This window comes from Heterocephalus glaber, unplaced genomic scaffold (genome assembly GCF_053883595.1).
Source record: "Heterocephalus glaber isolate CG9 unplaced genomic scaffold, H.glaber_assembly_v1.0 deba00001608, whole genome shotgun sequence".
NCBI lineage: Eukaryota > Metazoa > Chordata > Mammalia > Rodentia > Bathyergidae > Heterocephalus > Heterocephalus glaber.
The window spans coordinates 29,541,922-29,561,457 of record NW_028258379.1 but is presented as its reverse complement, the minus strand read 5'-3'; positions in this window follow the sequence as shown (position 1 = coordinate 29,561,457).

Genomic DNA, 19,536 nt, shown 5'->3' with positions numbered 1-19,536 from the left:
ATTCCTTGCCTGTGCTCCCAGATGCCCACACTCACCTCCTGTCCATACCCACCAGGTAACACAGCAGTTATCTGCTGAAGTGCCTGTTTCCCCACTGGCTTCCCTCCTACTCTCATTTTCCTCTCTGCTGCCAGGATTTAGCACAGTGTCTGGCACGGGTCAGTTTGAAAGCATGAGTTAAAGTGCTCTGCTTGTTTGCCTCTGGAACCAGGGAGCTCACTGGTGAAAGACAGCTTGTTCTGAGCTGCTTCAGAGTTCTTCCTTATACACAGCTGGAAATTGTCCACCAGAAACTCTCAGTCACCAAGCTTGGCTCCCTGGAGACCTCCCTAAGGTTTGAAGTGCCAATCCTCCTGAGCACTCAGACACCTGTGCCCTCTTCCTGGTCCCACAGAGACAGCAGCCCCTGGGCCCAAAACTGTGGGGCACAGGCCCCATGCCGGTAAGCTGGCAGATGGGGGAGGATCGGCCTGCACCGCTTTCCTGGGTGTGAGAATTCCTGTCCCCACTCTTTCCTCCTGCAGGCTGGGGACACCAAGGCCTAAAGAGGAGGCACGGGTTTGGAGAATCTGCACACAGCTTGAGCCGGAGGGGAGTGGAGAGGAGGTGGCTATGCACTAGGACCAAATACCAGAGCTGACTTGACAGTGGCCAGCTCCCGGTGGTTTAGACACCACCATCCCTGGGGTAGCCAGAGAGCTAGAATTCCTCCTGACATCTCAGGACCACATTAGCCCAACCCAAATCCCAGTCACAGCTTTCCCCAGCCAGCACCCAGCTTCCCTGATGGCTGCTGCGTGGAAAAGCCTGCGGCGACAGCCAGCTCGGGAAGACTCCACCAAAACAGGTACACCAGTGAGGTGTGTGCCACCATGGTGGCCTCCAGCCCCTGAGTCCCCAGCCTGCGTGGGCCTCCCAGGAAGGATGCCAGAGCTGAGGACTGACGCCCAGAGTCACCGTGCCTCACCCCTAATCAATGTTAGAGCCTGGACCTCTGGCTCGGTCTGGCCGGGCTCTGCCCCACACGGGCCTCGCTCCAAACCCTGCAGGTATCCTGCGGTACCAGAGCCCACTGTCCAGGCTGGGACCCCAACCAATGGGAGCCTACTGTGATGATGTAATGCTCTACCTCCGCCGTCATTGGCTGTCCGTCTTGACACTCCAGACCCTGCTCTTGGGCGGTGCCGGTGGCCGCAGGGGGGTTTTCCCGCCCAGAGGGTTAAAGGTCTGAGGATGGAGTGGTGGAGCAGGGGAGGGGCCTGAAGACTGAGCCGGGAGTCTGGTCCGTCCCTGCACAGACCAGGGGACTGGCAGCTGCCTGGCGCTGCCTTTACCAAACTCGGAGCTCCTGGGGGAGCCCGGGGAACGGGCTCTACACGCCCGCTCCACCACCTCCTGGGGCAACGCCGCGCCTCGCGTCCTAGGGGAAGCGGATCCGTGGAGATTCGGAGGAGCCGGGCAGCCGCCCAGCCCTCCAGGAAGGCAGCTGCTGCTGGGAAGGAGGAGGGCGGGGGCCGGGCCCGGCAAAATAAAGCTTGCAGTTCCAATACCTAAACTTGCTCTGGTCATCTGGGATAAGTACAGGTCCCAAAATGTGAGATCCGTAGCCCAGAGGTGCACTAGGCTTGGATTGGCTTTGGAAACCACTGAGCTACCAAAAAAAAAAAAACAGTCATTCAAAGGGCCTGGGAGTAGGGGCTGGGGGCTTTTACTTTTCCCAGGAGAAAGCAAGGCAGAGGGGAGCTAGTGGGAAGGGGTCTCCAAAGAACCCAAACTAGATCCCGGGAAGGTCCCTCTCCCCCAGCCTACAAAGTAGTCTCACTGCTTCTCTCCAGTTTACAGATGAGGAGACTGAGGCACAGAGAGGTGACATGCCAGGAAGCCAGGGCCTGGACTCAAGTCCACCTGACTCCAAGCTCACACAGGTGCTGGGTGGAGAGTGAGCCAGTGACAGAGCCTGAGGGAAAGGTTCTCATCTGGGCTGGAGAGGCAGCAGGGGAGGCATGGGGTGGGGTTCCTGATGGGGAAGCCAGGGATAGGGGACCTGGCTGGGTGGGGAAGGGAGGCCTGCCCTGCAAAGCCACTTCCAAGAGGAGCCTCAGAACCCCAAGTGCTGCTGGGACACAGCTGTCTGGGGGCCCAGGGAGCGCTTCCTTACCCTTTCCAGCAACAGGGCAAAGGCCTAGGGTCAAAAAATATCCCCTCACCCCTGAGGTCCTCCTTGGAGCCGGGAGGCTATGAGTCTTCCTCCCAGCCTCACAGAACCCTGGCCCTCCAGCCTGGGTCTGACCTGGCATGGCTCCCACTCAGCTCCTACCTGAGGACGTGCAGCAGAGGTGGGGCCTCGGACTGTCCCATGGGTACCTCACAGTGCCCGAAAGCACAGCACTAGCTTCAGGGCTTCAACTTGGGTCACACATTAGCTGTGGAATCCAGACATGGTCTCTGGGCCTCTCTGGGTCCCTTCAATTCCTGCAAACACTCTCACGTCTGAGGTGCCAAAGGCTCCTGGCTTGTGGCATGCAGTAGGTACCCCCAAAAGGGTAGCCACTTCCCCTTTGAGACACATCTCCAGAAGGGCCCGCCACACACTGCCAGCTGGGGCCAGGGAGAAGGTCTCATCCCATGGCCCCACAGGTGTCAGGGCGGTGCTGAAATGGGTTCTGTCCTAGTCCTGAGAAGGGACTCTAACGAAGAGTCTAGGACCCGCTGTTCCTAGCTTTCTCCTTAGCAGCCGTCTTCCTTCTCTCTGCTCAGGCTGGGCCCCCTCAGACTTTCAGAGCAGCCTTGAGATATAAAGTGGCCAGGACAGGTACATAAGAAGGAGGAAGAGGGCCGAGGATTTAGCTCAGTGATTCTGCTGCCTGCCTTGCAGGTGCAAGGTCCCGAGTTTGATCTCCAGTACCAAAAAAAAAAAAAAAGAAGGAGGAAGAGGAGGATAAGGGGAAGGACACCAGGGGCCCTAGATGGCTCAAAGGAGCCCCCCTTTCTCACCTGCTGGGAAGCCAGGCTCCATCTGTCCTTTGGGTGGGAGTGAGGGTGCCTAAGAGGTGAAGAGCTTGGTTCCAGCAGTGGTAGGGAAGCCTAAGGGGGAGGCAAAGCAATGCTTCCCATTTCACAAAAAGGGGCCAGACTAGTGGGTTTCAAGTCTATTTCAGCTCTAGCACTTGTGACATCTGCAGAGAAGTGGGTGGCTCGGAGCCTCTCAGCCTTTCTTGTCCTAATATCACCTTTGTGAGTCATCACTGTTTCCCGAAAGCCCTCCACTGACAACTAAACAGAAGGTAAGACCGCCTCATATGGCCAAGGACACAGAGAGGCACAGAGGGCCTGCGACAGCTGCCCGAAGTCACACAGCTGGGTGGTACGGGGAAAAGCTGAGACGCAGGACTCAGGAGTTTCTGGAAGTTCTTGCTCAACATCAAGAAAACTCTGTCCTATGAGGGAAACGTACCAGGATCCACCATGGAAGCAGCTTTTGATAGGAGAGTCAAAGGTCGAGCAACTGGCAAATAGGAAAAAAAAACAGGCTGAGAAACTATCCCAGCAGGCCCTCCTGTTTGTTAATGAACCTGGCAGACATCCAACCTGCAGCCTAGTGCCCAGCCAGCCAGGCAATCAGATCCTCATTTAGACCATCGTCTAACACCTGGCTAGTCCAGCCAGACGTGGAGGCCTCGGGCCTCCTGGCTCAGATCCTGTGGGTTTGCCTTCAGTACCGTCTACCCTTTGAACTCACCTCCCAGCACCCCACTTTCCCTCCTCTGAGTTCCCCTTTCCTTCCCCCTGCCTTTATTGAGCTCTGTATCCCTTATCCATTGCCACAGCAAGGCTCACATCAAACCACAAAATCCAGGAGCCCAAGAGCATGTATTTTCCTTAGCAGGACAGTTCTGATCTTGGCTGGTTTCACTATGTGTCTGTGCCTGGGTCTCCTGACAGTCAGATGTGGGCTGGGCTGTCTCACCTTTCTGGGGCCTCTGCTGAGACCCTTGGCCTGACTCAGCTGTGCCCCGGTAGTTTCTCATCCTCCAAGAGGCCACTCCACCTGGAGAAGGCAGCAGGCAGAGACAGCCAGTGCAGTGTGCAAGGCCTCCCAGATTAGGCTCAGGACTGGCTCCACATCACTCCTGCTCCACTGTGCAGGGCAAAGCAAGTAGCAAAGCTGCCCTATGGCTCGAAACAACAGTCATGTATTATTTTTCATGGGTCTGTGGATTGGCTAGGGATCCACTGATTTAGGCTGAGTTGGCTAGGTGGTTCTGTGGGCCTTGAAAGGACTCATACATAATTCTGCAGCTGGTCTGCTTGGGGGTGGCTCTCCTGATCATGACTTTCATCCTCTCCTGAGGATCACTGGGCTAGCTTGAGTGTATCCGTCTCATTCTTCAGTTGGCTGAAGAATTGGGTCCATTGATGCCATCAGTCTACCATACCCCATGCTCTTGACCCCCATTATCCAGCTCCTTCCCACATGCAAAATTCACTCACTCCCACTGCGCACTCCAAAACATTTTCAAAACAACAGGGTTGGGAGAATAGCTCAGTGGTAGAGCACTTGTCCAGTATGCGTGAGGCCCTGCCCCAGCACCACAAAACCAAACAACAATAATGAAAAAAAATTCAAAACATTCTCCAAAACAAGTAATGGCATCAAGCTCAAAGTCTGCTCTCTTGTGGTCCATGCCAGATCCAACTGCAGTCCCCTTGATTCAGAGCCCTACGAACAAGTTGCTCCTCTCCCATCCCTCCAACATAGATGGTACTGGAGACAACATCCACAATAACCATTATCATCAAACAGGGGAAGGAAGGGAGGCCCCCTTTCAAGCAGTCACTGAAATCGTGCTAGGAAAATGTTCTCAGCTATCCCTGCCCATGGGGACAAGGGTAAGTGACATACTTTGATCAACCCAAGATCTGCTCCAACTACTGAGGTCTCCTCCCTTTTCTGTCACTCTCCTTGCCACTTCTAAAGGCACTGTAAAATACAGCCTTCAAGTAATCTTTGCAGACTGCTGCCTACCCAGAGAGCTTTTTACAATGTGAACATCTCAGTCTTTTTTGATTCCTTTTGCCAACATAGCTGCTAAAAACTGTGGGTTCCCAATGCCTTTGGTCCCATTCCACACCATGTGCCAAAAGCCATATCAGCAGAATAGGTTCCAACTTTTCTATCTTCTTTCCAATGCAGCTGGAAAACTGGACAGTTATTTTCTGAGCTCATCTTTTTCCACAGTACCTTATCAAACAGCCTCCAAAGTCAATGAATGTTTTCCTCCAAATCTGCTTACATAAGAATGGGGGGTTATCAGCTACACTTTTTATCTCCCCAGTTCCTACAGACACGTTTTACCCAATGACTCACCACCATGTGATGGAGGCTACCATTTTTTTTTTACCTCTAATATTCATTTTCTTTTTTTTTTATTCTTAAGTCCTTTTATTGGTACATTTTAGGTATTCAACACATTTACATTTATCATTGGGGGTTTGTACCTGTACATGATGTATCTTGGTTCTTATTTTTTCCCCATTACCTATGCACCCTTCACCCCCTCCACCCTTCCCTATTTACATAGACATCATTTCCTTTTCTTTTTCTTTTCTCATAATTTTTCCTTTCCCTTCTTTCCTTTCCCCTTCCCCTCCCTTCACCCCTACCTCTTTGTAATATTCATTTTCTTGCTACTTTTCCCAGCCTCCCGTAGTAGTTTACTTACTTCTATGAGCCTGTCCCCAACGCTAACACTGCATATTTTAAGTTGTGTTATAACAGCATCCCACTTCAGGGCTCCAATTTATCTTTCAATTAGTTATTACAACATGATGAAATATACCAAATCTCAGAGGCTTAAAATAATCATGAATCATTTCTCACACATCTGTGGGTCAGCTGGTTGGCCGGCCAACCATGATCTGGATTAGTTCTACTGGTCTCAGCATGGCTGACTTACGATCTGAGTGCTCCACTGATCTAGGCTGGGCTCAGTTGGGGTTGGCTCTGTTTCACGTGTCTCTCACCTTCTTCTGGGTACAATGCTTTGGCCTGGGTATGTCCACTTGAGGGCAATGGTGGTGGCACAAGAGAACAAACCCAACCCTGGGAGCTCTTTTCACGTCTCTCCATGGGCCTCCACTATCAGCACATTGACCAAAACACATGAGTGACATCAGAACACAGAGTCAGAGGTAGGGAAGCACCTCCCATTCACAGTGAGGAGGGCACTGCAAAGTGATGGGGCAGAGGGCGCAGGGAAGGCTCAAGAACAGGGGCCATTCACATAACTGCCACTGCCAACAAAGGTATGAGGTGTGGTAGAACTATATAGTGAATACTGCTGCTGAGTGCCATCCAACAGAAAGGCAGGTTGGTAAAAGCATTAGGGTGTTTCTTCATCTACTTCATTCACTGGATCTGGCACTGTGTGACTTTTGGCTCTCCCCCAACATCAAAATGACAAAAAAGGTAAACATTTTTGAATTGATTCAGGACATGGAGGCAGCCGTGATGGTGCAACTAAAGATGCTCAGGAAAGGGACTTCTAGAGCTGTTTCATCGAGTGGCAAGAAAGATGGGGTAAGTGTGTTCAAAGCAAGAGAGACTATCTAGAGGAGGATTAATGGCAATGTGTCCTTTACTCTAATACGTTTAAAATTTTTTTAGCATTCACTGTGTTTTTGATCATACCACATAAATACTTACATACTTCCAATTCTTTGCCCCTACGTTTCCTTTTTGTGGGACTGTAGCCTTATAATTGTACAGATTGATGAGTCTGATGCTCAGAGAGGTAAAGTCACTTCCTCCAAGTCACAGCACCTAAGGAGTGGCAGAGACCTATTTGGGGACATGTTTGGTACTTTCTAACATGTAGTACCATCCGCCCTCCGAATCCCTGGGTTTCACATCCACAGATTCCAACTAAAGATGGAAAATACTTGGGAGGAAATTGTATCTGTATTGAATATACATAGACTTTTATCATTATTCCTTTAACAATACAGTGTGACAATTATTAAGCAGCCTTTACATTGTGTTCAGTATTATAAATAATCTAGAGATGATTTAAAGAACATGAGAGGATGTGCATGGGTCAAACGTAATACTGTGTCATTTTACATGAGAGACTTGAGTGAACATCTGCAGATTTTGGACTCCACCAGGCCCCACTGCCAGTCCCCCATGGATATCAAGCAAGCACTGTATAAGAAATGAAAGCAAATCATTTCTGTAATGGTTATATCCTCAGAGTTCATGAGTTGTAGAATCTAACACTGGCTAACAAGCAGCGGGAGAAATGGCCATTCACTGGGAGGAAGCTATAGCTTACAAAGATGAAAGAAAAAGTGAGGAAAACACAGGTAGTTCCGGAGAATCCAGCCGGATGTGGTTTTGGAGGGTGCCACAGTGAGAATGACTCAACACCTCCTTAGCGCTGAGCTGGAGATTAAGGAGACCAGAGAGCCTGATTGGACCAGCATGCGCACAGTGCCCACCCATGGGTCGGGTGTGCTGATTGACAGGCCACAGCAGACCTCAGGGCCCAGGCAAGGTGAAACAGATGCTGAGCAGCATTAGCCCAGCAAGGAGAGAGCGGAGGAACCTGGCTTAGGGAAAGCTCACTGCCTTCCAGGAGGCTGAACCTGGGGTGGTTGGGAGCATGCAATGGTCAGGTGCCTGGCCTTGGGGCTCAGGCTGTCAACGTTTGGAATCCTGACTTTATGCTTCCTCCTACAGGCAGGTAGGTAGTTGACCTCTTGGTGCCTTGGTGTTTCCATCAGGAAAATGTCACCATGCTGAAACATATCTGCCCTGCTAGGTTATTGTGCAGTGCAAGTGAACTCTCATGTGGGATGCACATCAAAATACTTGCGTGATGAGCATTCGATTTCTATCACTGTGTCGAGGTAGCTGGGAGAGAGTGGTGGCAGCGCAGGATGAGCCCCCTCCCAGGGACCTGGCCCAGTTGCCAAGGTGGAGCTCTCATGGGGGAAGCAGCTGAGACCCATGCTGGGCTGTGTCCCTCCTGGCTTGGAGAGGCACAGGGACTGCTAGCCCTGTCCTGCTCCGGAGCTCTGCATCTGGATGGAGGTTTCTGAGAAAGGGAGGCCAAGCCAGGAGTGGAGGCACACACCTGCAATCCCAGCACTCTGGGGGGCTGAGGCAGGAGGGTCAAAAGTTTGAGTCAGGCCTGCGTAACTTAGTAACGTAGTGTGACCCTGTCTCGAAATGCAAAATGAAAAAAGGGATGTAGCTCAGGGCACAGGCCCCCATATCTCAAAAAAAGAAAAAGAAAATTAAAGGAAAGAAAGGGACGGCTCGCACTTGTTGCAACTGCAGTTGGGCCTTCTGGGAGCTGGGCCACATGGCCAGCGCATGGTTTCCTGAGCTGACGGGAGTGAGAAGGCAGTGCCAGGAAGCTGACCGAGTACCAGACTTGGCCTCAAGAGGTCCAGTTTGAATCGAGGTGCTGCCATCACCCTGGCTGTGTGAACTTGGTCTAGCTTCTCCAAGCCTCACTTGTATTAGCTGTCCAGGGAAGAGGGAGCGAGAAGGGCTCCATGTGCCCCCAAACCCTCCCCCCCTTTATTCTGCCCCTCAGGGCTCAACTCCGGAGTTGGAGTTGTTGCATCCCCGCTCTGCCCTCAGGGCCTTGTTTGTTTCCAACAGTGACCAGGTGGCTCTTAAGTACCTTGTTGCTTTTCTGCATAGGCTTAAGCCTGGTTAACCAAAGAGGTGGGCACCCAGCTCTGCGGAAGTGGACCCCCTCAGGACGGCGTGACAACCAGGATCACCCGATGGAAGGGATGGGCCCGGCCAGTCTCCGAGTTGTCCACGGGCACTTCTGACAGCAGACGAGCTGCGCGCTGTGCTGGGTGGGGCGTGCGAGGTCGGAGGGTAAGGCGAGTCCCCCTCTGGACGGGCACAGCAGAGCAGCGGGTTCCGAGAGGCACTCAAAGGACAGGGCAGCATCAAGGCCCTCAGTCTTGCCCGCTCTCTGAAAACCACCTGGCAGGATGTGCCCCGGCCTGGCTGCTCTCTCCTAATCTCATGATCTCGAGGAAGGAAATCCGGTTAGCCTGACAGACTCGTCTTTTACAAAGCTGCTTGTTTTTTGTAAGGTTTGTTCTGTTGCCCTGGGTGACCCCAGATGACAATGAAGTTAGAAGAGAAGAGCATCAGCCATTCTGATGATGGAAAGGGAAAGGGTGAAAGTGCTCACCAGGCTTACCCCTTGGAACCTAAGAAAAATAACTAAGTAAAATGGCCAGGTTTCAAATCCTGACTCCACCATCAGGTGGCTTCAAGCATGTTATTTGACCTTATTGTGCCTCAGTTTTCCTATCCGTCAAAAGGAAACAGTAATGTTTCGTGTGTGTGTGGTGTGTGTGTGTGTGTGTGTGTGTGTGTGTATCTGCATGTCTGTGTGTCACAGTCAGGACTGAACCCCGAACCTTCATGCTGACCTACATCCTCAGACCTTCTTTATTTTTTATTTTAAGACAGGGTTCCTCTAAGTCACTAAATTGCCTAGGCTGAGCTCAAATTTGGAATCCTCCTGCCTCAGCCTCCCAAAGTGTTGAGATTACAGGTGTGTGCCACCATGCCCAGCTAGTAATATTCCCTTTTGAAATAAAACAATGGTGCCCATAAAACATACAGAGCTGTTGAGGGTCTCAAATGAGTGAGCACATGGAGGTGCTCAGATTGCTACCTTGTACATCCCGAGGGTTCCTCAGCTCCCAGCTCTGGGCAGGCTTCTCTGTCAAAAGCTGGACCATCCTGAAAGGGGCCAAGCAAGTCTCTAGCGAGTGGTCCCAAGGATCTGCCCAGGCTAAGGGCCATGCCAGGCCCTCCCCTCACCACACTGTCCCTCCATAATGCTTAGAGCCCCGAGCTGCGTTTTCTGAGCAGCCAGTGGGGCCCTCGCCCCCATTCCACAGCACAGGCCCTGTCAGCCCAATCACTTCCCTCCGTCACCTTCTCCCCTCTCCAGCCAAGAAGCCCCCCCTGCCTCGCCCGGTTGCTGGTAACTTTGAAAAGATGCCCCTCCAGGGACACAGTAGCATATGACCAGCTGGCCAGGGCGCTGCTTATATGAGGAAATAATTTTTTGCCGCTGTTGAAACTGTCTGAGAGCATTTTTCAAGGTGTTTTTTATCACTTGAGAGGTCTCTGGCATGAACTGAGGCCCAAGCAAATGCAGGGGTCACATAAAAGAGCAATTACCACAGCAGGATCAGGATGAGTTATCCAGGGCATCCAGCTGCCACGAAATACCATGATGTTCTGTTATTTTTGTGTTGACCTCATGAGCAAGGATCTAGCAGGAGAAAATTCAAAGCTCTCTTACAGAAGAAATTCAGGAGATCATTGTTGTCATCATCTTAGTCTGCTAGCTGTTGAACTGAGACAAGGGTGCCCTACTTGGATTTAGGGGTTATTTTGACACTTTGTCCTAACTTGTGCACAGCCATGCTCCATAATGACATTTCTGTCAAGGGCGAAATGCAGATATGAGGGTGGTCCCATAAGATTGTAATGGAGCTGCAAAATTCCTGTGGCTAGGGACACAGCCACAGTTACACCATAGCCCTGCACATCACACACTTGTTTGTGGGGATGCTTGTATGGACCGTCACATCAAAGCACAGCACATACAGTACGTTATACTTGAGAGTGAAAGCAAACCACCATGGTACTGGTTTATGTGCTTACTATGCTACAGTATTGTTGTTCTTTTAAAGTGTTCTCCTGTTACTGATACAAAAAAATATTGCAAGACGGTGTGCTTGTTATGCCCGCAGCAGCTCTGACATCTCGGTGTTTACAGCCTCTCTGGATTACATCACCCTCTCCTGGGCTTGACTTAATTTTGTGTTGTTTTGTTCATCATGGCCTTGGGAACAATAGGCAATAGGATGGATAGATAGATAGGAGACAGAGATAGGTAGATAGATTAGATAGTAGGTGATAAATGATAGATACATAAAAACTAGGTAGTAGATAGATAATATGTAGATGGATTAGATATAGACAGGTGATAGATGTTAGATAATGGATAGATAATAGTAGAGAGATTATAGATAGGTGACAGATGACAGAGTGATAGATGGATGGATAGATAGTAGACAGAGAATCAATAATAGGTGAATAGATTACATAATAGAGAGAATAAAAAGGTGATAGATAGAGGATAGACAGAGAATAGATATTAATAGATGATAGATGATAGATATAGATAGAAAATAGAAAAGAAGAAAGAAGATAACAGATAATAGATTAGATAGATAGATAGTTGCTATACTGTACCACAGTACAGTGTGTGCATATCCAATACAACCTAGGTGTGTAGCAGGCTGTACCATCCATGCAATAATGAAAATCACCTAACACCATATTTCCAGAATGTGTCTTGTCATTAAGCCACATCTGATTTTAGTAAGTGTAGGAGAACTCTTAAATGACTGACCTACTGCTATAGCTAGCATCTGGCATCTCCCCCAAAGGCCCATGAGTTAAGGCTTGATTGCCAGCCTGTGGAGCTCCTGGGCAGTAGGGGAGCCTTTAGGAAGTGAGGCCTAGTGGAAGAAAGTTGGGTCATTAAGAGCGTGAACTTGAAGGGGCTATGGGAACCCTGGCCCCTTCCTGCCTCTCTCTTTCACTTTCTGGCTGCCACAGGTGAGTGGCTTCCTCAGTGTTCTACCTTGTCACAGATTCCAAAGCAACCAACCATGGACTGAAACCTCTGAAGCTGTGAGCCAAAACAAACCTTTCATCTTTTTAAGTTGATTATCTCAGGTATTTTCTCATGGTGCTAGAAAGCTAACACAGGAAAGAATAAATGAAATGATATGTGTTGTTTTTAACTGTCCAGTGTCTACTTCCCTTCTAAGGCACCCCAATTTCCTCTTGAATAATTAGCTCTCCCCAGTGTTCGCAGTCTCAAAGGAAGTTGATTCTAGGTGCAAGAGTCTACTTAGCGGCAAATGGGACAGAGGCTGCCTGTCTGGGACCTGGGACCTCTGCTCAGCTGTATGGAGCACTCTCCTGTTCTCAAGTTACCTCGCCTGCCATATTGCCAGAAGCAGAAGTCAGCACCAGCAGCTGGTCACTGGGTAGTGGGGTGAGCAGAAGTGGCTCATGCCCCACTGTGTGGTGATTAATGATGCAACCTTTGAAATGTCATTCAACTTCTTTTTTTTTTCTCCTTAAATTCTTTTATTGGTACATTTAGGTATACAATACATTTATATTTATCACTGGGTACTTGTACCTTTACATGATGCATCTTGGTTCTTATTTTTTCCCCATTCCCTGCCCTCCCTTCATCCCCTCCACCCCTCCCTATTTACAAAGACTTTGTTTCCATTTTTCCTTTTTTCATACTTTTTCCTTTCCCTTCTTTCCTTTCCCCTACCCCTCCCACTTTCCATACCCCTTTGGACCTTTTCTTCCTATTTCACATTATCAATTAATCATTTTAATCCTTATTTACACTTTCAGTTTCTCACACCAGAGAAACTGTCATTCAACTTCTTTAGGACTCCATTTTTTCATCTGGGAAAACAGGCAATGGTTACAACCATGATTTTGGTAAAAGAAGCTGGACACAAATAACACATATATATGAGTCCATTTATATGCAGGTCTGAAAAGTCATGATTAAACTTCATTACATAGGAATGCATATATGGTGGCAAAACTATTATTTTTAAAAAGAAAGGAAATAAAGCCAGGTGCAGGGGCACACACCTTTAATAGCTACTCAGGAGGCCGAGGCAGGAGATATTTAAGGACCAGTTTGGGCAACATTGGAACATTCCCGTCTCTTAAAAATAAAAAAATAAATAAAAATGAAAAAGGACATGATCATCAAAAAAGTGCAGCATCGGTTGCCCAGAGGAGACAGCAGACAGTGTGAATGGGAAGGGCCACTGGGGAGGCTGGTGTCCAGCTGTCATTCACCCGTGACCGGGGTTGTTGGTTGCACAAGTGTTGGCTTTGTAATCATTACAATTATTCATAACACTTCACGGTTGCTTAGGACCTTTTCTGTGTCTGCTACGCCAGTGATGATGAAGGAGAAAAAATAATCAGTAGCTTTAAAGAGTCTTGGAGCCTGTGAAGTGCTGCACACACGTTAGGGAGGCTCATGAATAACCTCTTCGTCCTGCCTGTCCTTTTTCTCTAGGTTTATAAGGCAGAATATTCAAGCTAGAAGAGATGATTCTTGTGCAGCCTCCTATGTCATATTTTACAGAGGGAGAAACTGAGGCCCACAAAGGCAGAGAGACTACTTCCTCTCCCTTCCCTCCTTCAACCCTCACAAGGGCTCAGGTCCTGGGGTGCGCTCTTGGGCAAACCTGGCTCTGTTCTTGCCTCGAGCTACTGGGCTCTGCGTGGAATTAAGACCCCACAGAGCATTTCCTCCTCTCCTTTGGAATCTGTCCCATTGTCCTCCATCTCAGGCTGAAAAAAAAATTTGCAATTTCCTCCCACCCACGCCTGCCTTCAGATCTCAGCCTCGGGAGTAGTAGAGGGCTTTATTATTTTGTAAAGAATGCATACACACCCTCCCCAGCTCACATCAACCCTTCTGAACCTCCTTCTGCACACCTCTCTCCAGAAGCATAGAAACCACGCAGGGAAGAGCGCAGACCTGAGATTCCAGCTCAGATGCTGCAGCTTGCAAGAGGCTCTTTTGTCTCCTGTCACCTCTGCAGATGTGGCCTTATTTCCTTCTGAATAAATTGCCTCCAACTTGGAGCAGCCAGGAACTTTACAAGCATCCTGCTCCCAGGGCCAGTAATTTGCCAGAAATTAGTGGTGACTAAGATATACCAGCCTCCCTTTGTTCTGGGCAGAGGATACCAGCTTGTCCTGCAGTTCTAATTTTCCACATTGGCCAGAGACCTATGGACACTGTGCCTTCTGGGGGCCACAGGACTGGGCCAAGGGATGGAGGTGGGTGTTCTTCTCTGACATTTGCCTGGCATCCCCAGAGTAACTGAGGGGTGGGGATTGACTTGGCAGGACATTTGTTCTTTGTCTCATTCCCATTTCCTTCTCCCTTGTCTTCTGGAGCAAGAAAGAAACATAGTGGGCAGAGGGAAGGCCATTTTCACTGTTTTATTAAAAAAAAAAAACTGCAAGTTTCTACAAAGACTGGTGAGATTTTCCAAGTTCCGGGCCCCTAAGAGCTGGAAGAAAGCCAGGCATAGTGCTACACGTCTGTAATCTGAGCACAGGAGGATGGCAAGTTTGAGACCAGCCTGGGCAACTTACCAAGACCTTGTCTCAAAATAAAAATTAAAAAGGGGTGGGAGTGTAGTTCAGTGGTAGAGCACTTGCCTAACATCCACAAGGCCCTGGGTTCAATCCCCATACTGGAAAACAACGACAACAAAGAGGTGGAAGAAAAGGCCACTCAAGTCTGTGCACCTGTAACTCATCCACTGTCAGACTCAGCCCAGGCACAAGGCCGCAGGAACAGGGCCACCACCCGAGGGAAATGGATTCCATCTATCGAAAGTCCACGCCTGAGCCTTGCTCTGCAGTTGGAAGCTGCTGTCATTGTGCAAGCCATTTTCCCTCCCCAAGCCTCAGTGCAAACATTTGTAGAATGTGAAATGAAGAGGAGCCCCAGCTACAAAAATTCGGGGCCCTAAGCAAGATCCACATGAGGTGCCATTCATTCGAATTTATGAAAAATTTCAACATGGCTACAACAGGGCATTAAACCAATCAGGGTCCTTCTGAGTAGGACAGCCCAGCTTGCAGGCTCATGAATTGACTTGAAATTTTGAAAATGAGCCATCTGCCACTGAGACTATACCTGCGGCCATTCGGTCCACAAGCTGGGCCTGGGAGGAGGGCCCTAACCATTCACCCTGCAAACAGTGCCAGCTTACTCTGTGCCAAGCACAAGTCACATGAGCTACCAAATGCCAAGTGCTGCATGACCTGCTCAACGCTGGCAACTCAGTGAATGGTGCCTTTTATTTCAAGGCAACTTCACAGTGTATACAGCATGTACTGTGATCTTCATTATACATCTAAGGAAACAGATAGGAAGCCAGAAAGCTAAGAATGGAACTCAGTTCTGATACTGAGGCCCTGCTCCTGGCCAGCTCTGCAGGCAACTGCAGCAGGCAGGAATAAGTAGGGAGGAATCCTAGCTGAAGGTCACAGGGCCAGGTCCTCTAGGGATGGAGGTAGGACTGGTCCTTTTCACATGCAGTAACTTCTGCTTTCTAGCCTCCGGGCCTGACACTGGAGGACCTCCCAGAATCACTGGCTTATCCTCACCTGGCTAAGAGCAGAATGCCCTGAGACCCTTTGAAAGATTGCCTGGAAGCCTGTGGGTCACCAAGGTGCGATGAAGCAGGCTTCAGAAGCTCTTGGACACCAATCCAAATGTCCCCACCTCTCTCAAAGAGACAAAGACAGACTATATTGCAACCCATACTTGACTGAAAAACTGACTTGAATTTTAAAAATGAACCATCTGCCAATAAGACTATAAACATGGTCATTCCATCCATAAAGCAAGTAAGTTTCTTTCCAACTCCAAACATAGCAGAGATTGCACTGGGTGGTGGGCAGGTGGAGAGGTTTCCATGAGAAAGATGACCTACAGTGACCTTCCCACGCCACAGGAGGCTCCACATGTGCTAGCATTATCTGAAGTTAAGTTGCTCATGAAGGTGGAGCAACACTAGCCTTCCAGTTCTGACAGCCAAGATTTGCTGGGCTGCTTTTGCCTCGAAATCAAGTGCCTCTCCTGCCCAGTCCAGGCTGCCACGTACAGGGGTCTAGGTCAGATGCTGCACAATGAGAATGTTGTACCCCAAATTGTGCAGTGCACAGCCCTCAACAGAGTTCAGATGAGGTGGACCTGCTGCTTTCAACCACTGGTAGAGCCCCAGAATGGAAAGTGATGTCCCCCCCCATCTAGAACCTGCAGCCTGTAACCTGCCAAAGCCACCAGCCTCCTCTGACCCTTCAAGCTGACATGAAGGAAAGGTCTCTAAGTGGGGATGCTGCTGGTCCCCATGGCTCCAGTTGTTGAGGTTCTCCCTTCCCTCCTCGGGGGCTTCCACTCATTATCCCTGTGCAGCTCTGTGGCTTTGTGGGGCACTTTCCCCTTTACCATTCTTCCTCAATTCCCCTCCGCCACTGGAGGTCAGATTGCAGGCTTTAATCGAGGCATGAAGTCCTGGCATGAAGAAGGGAAAACAAACAGTCACCTGCAGGGTTAGATTTGGAGCCATCAGAGATTTTCACCCCAAGCCACACCCCTTCCAAGGATGGGGCAGGGAGGAACCATGAGGGAAAGATCCCACTTCTCTCGACATCAGCCCAGAGAAATCAATTTTCCTGAAGTTTCCATCCTGCCAGATCTCAGGGAAGGAGCACCGGAGTCTGGGTCAAAAGATGTAAGTTTTGACTCCACTGTTAGTTGGGTATGTGGCCTTCTGGGCCTCAGCTATGGGATGGGTACAACACTGGCCTCCCTCACAGTGCTGCTGGGAGAAGTCTGTGAATGCCTAGGGGAAACTAGTTTGTGTCTTTGTGTTGGAGCCACTTTGATGCCCTGCCCTGTCAGGGTGGGCAACCTCTGGAGTTGGATGGCGTCCAGAGCAGGAGTGGAGAGTCAAAGGCCCCCAGGGCTGCTTGGGGGGGGGGCAGCCACCTGGAGACAGGAGGGCAGAGTGACAGGAGGGAGGCCTTGTCCAAAAGGTTGCAGGGGAAAAAAGCAGGAGCTTTGGTCTCTTGGTTGAGGTGGTGCAATTATCAAGGAGGTGGCAACTGCAAATTCCGATTGGCTAGGCTCTGTTTTTACTAATAAGAAAGGACTAGGGCGGGGGATTTAGCTCAGTGGTTTCGCCGCCTGCTGCGCAAGCACAAGGACCCGAGTTCGATCCCCGGTACCAAAAAAAAAAAAAAAAGAAAGGACCAATGTGCGTGGAGAGAAGGAGAGAGAGACAGGATCCAGAGAGAAAGACAGTCAAAGTCTGTAGCACCGGAGAATCTGGGAGCCACAAGAAGAGACGCAAGGAATGCAGAGAGAGCCTGGAAGCTCCGCAGATTTGGAAGCCATGCTAGGACAGGAGAGTCGTAGAGGCTACGTGTAGAACAGGAGTGGGTTTTGTTTTGTTTTGGTTTTTGGCTTTTTGGTACTGGGGATCAAACTCAGGACCTTCTGCTTGTGAGGCAGGCTAAACCCCCGGCCCTAAAACAGGAGTGTCAAAAACAAAAACAAAACTCAAGATTCCTTTCCAGCAGCCCTACTGCTTTCCGCTTTGGTGTCTGGGATAAGATCTCCTGTGAGGACTATGACAGGTAATTTACATGGTGTAAAGGTGCAAATTAATACTAACAGGACTTAAAAAGAGGGTCCAGGCTGTCCCTGCAGTAAGGTTGCTCTTGCTGGCTGTTTTTCTGGATGTTCCTGACGCAGGACCTGAGTGCTGGGCCTCACTGTGGAGGTTGAGGAGGCCCCAGGCCCAGCCAGTGAGTGCTGTCCCTCCTGGATGGGCATACCCCCAGGTCTGAATCAGGCTGTGATCCCTCCTGCCTGTGTGCCCCAGTGGCAACCCCTCTCTGTGCCTCAGTTTCCTCATCTGTCACTGAGGATACTGATAGTTCACAGTAACATTATTCTTTTCACCATTGGGTCACTAAGGGCTGAACTGTTCATTCCCCCCACCCCGGATTGAAATCCTAACCCCCTGTACCTCTGAATGTGGCTGCCATCCGAGCTGGGGTCTTGAAAGAGCCGATTGCATCAGAATGAGGTCACTTGGGTCAGCCCAGTCCTCCATGACTGGTCCCATCTGTCCTTATAAGAAAAGGAAATTAGGCTACAGCCCACCCACTCCCACAAAAACAGCAGCAATCTGTACATGAGGCCAGAGACCTCATGGCCTGGACACCTTTTAAAGGTGCTCTTCCCAATATTGTCATTGTGGGGATCAAATTTGAACTTTGGGGACACACTCAAACTAATGAGGGTGATTTTTTTTTGTACTAGGAATTGAACCCAGAGACTTCGCACGGAACTACACCTGTAACCCCCAGACTCCCCACCTTTTTTAAAACTTGGAGATAGAGTCTCACTGAGTCACCTAAATTGCCCAGGCTGGGCTTAAACTTCCAATGCTCCTGCCTCAGCCTCCCAGAATGCTTCATTTACAGGCATGTGCCATTAGGCCCAGCGGGAGCATGATTTTGAGCTCTGATCTAGGATTCTGTGATTTGAATTGAGTTGAGAAAAGTAAGGAGTCATGAAAGTAGAATAAAAATTCCTGGAGACCAGGGATTTAGTTCAGTGGCACCGTGCCTGTCTTGCAAGCGCAAGGTCCTGAGTTTGATTCCCAGTACCAAAAAAAAAAATCCTTGGGAGAAGACGGAGTTGGAATTAGTACATCTGGAAACCAGGACTTGCCGATTTATTTCAAGTAAATATGTGATGATTATGATGAAGTAAAATGGTCACTCTATTGACGCCTTCTATGTCCCAGGCCTTTTATATTACTTAAAATGATCCTTACCAGAACCTCCTGAGAAAGGATTATTTTTTGTTTGGGGCCTTCGCACTATGCCAAGTTCCCAGCCCTTTTTTATTTTTTATTTTGAGACAGGGTCTTGCTAAGTCACTAGGTTGCCCATGCTTGAGCTTGTTTTCCTCCTGCCTCAGCCTCCCAGAGGGTGGGAATTACAGGCATGTACCACCACACCTGGCTTAAAGAAGGATTTCTTGTGCCCATTGTATAAGTAAGAAAAATAGGATCAGAGAAGTTTAGAATTTGCCTAAAATCACACAGCCATGAAGAATATCTTGCTCTTCCAAAAGGAGACAATCTTGATCAAGAGGAAGCACCACGGCAGACCACTAAGGAGGGCTCAGTTTTGTAAAATGCAAGACTCCTAGCATCCACCTTGCAGGGTTCTTTGAGGACTGAGCCATTGCCTGGCTTGTAATAGTTGCCCAATAAATAGTAGCTATTGTGGTTGTGAGCTTTCCCTTTGAAAAGCTAAACTCAACCCACAGAATATCCCTCTACCTCCACCCCACAACACACACGCATATGAGCTGTGTGCTGGTACTAAAATTCCAGTCCAAAGCCTTTAATGTCAACTCAGTTTCCAAGAGAAAAGCCCACAGTAAACCTGGTCCCTAATCAAACAAAACAAAATGAACATCACTTGACAAGAGAGATGCATGGAGATGCACTGCTTGTACAGCTCCGAAGACAACTGCTAAGAGGTGCCTTCTACTCCACCACTCCCCCTGTACCTGCCCCGTCCCCTCTTTCAGATGACAAGGACAAAGAGAAAGGGAGACATTCTTCTCCCAAAGCTGGGGTCCAGGGCTCTAGCATCTCTAAACTGGAAGCCACCATAGAGATCACCCAGTGGGATTTTCCAAGCCATTTATAGGTGAGGAGCCAGGTCCACCGAGGGTTAGGGGCAGACCCAAGGTCCCACCACACACCTGAAGAAGAGGGGGCTCAAGTATAGAA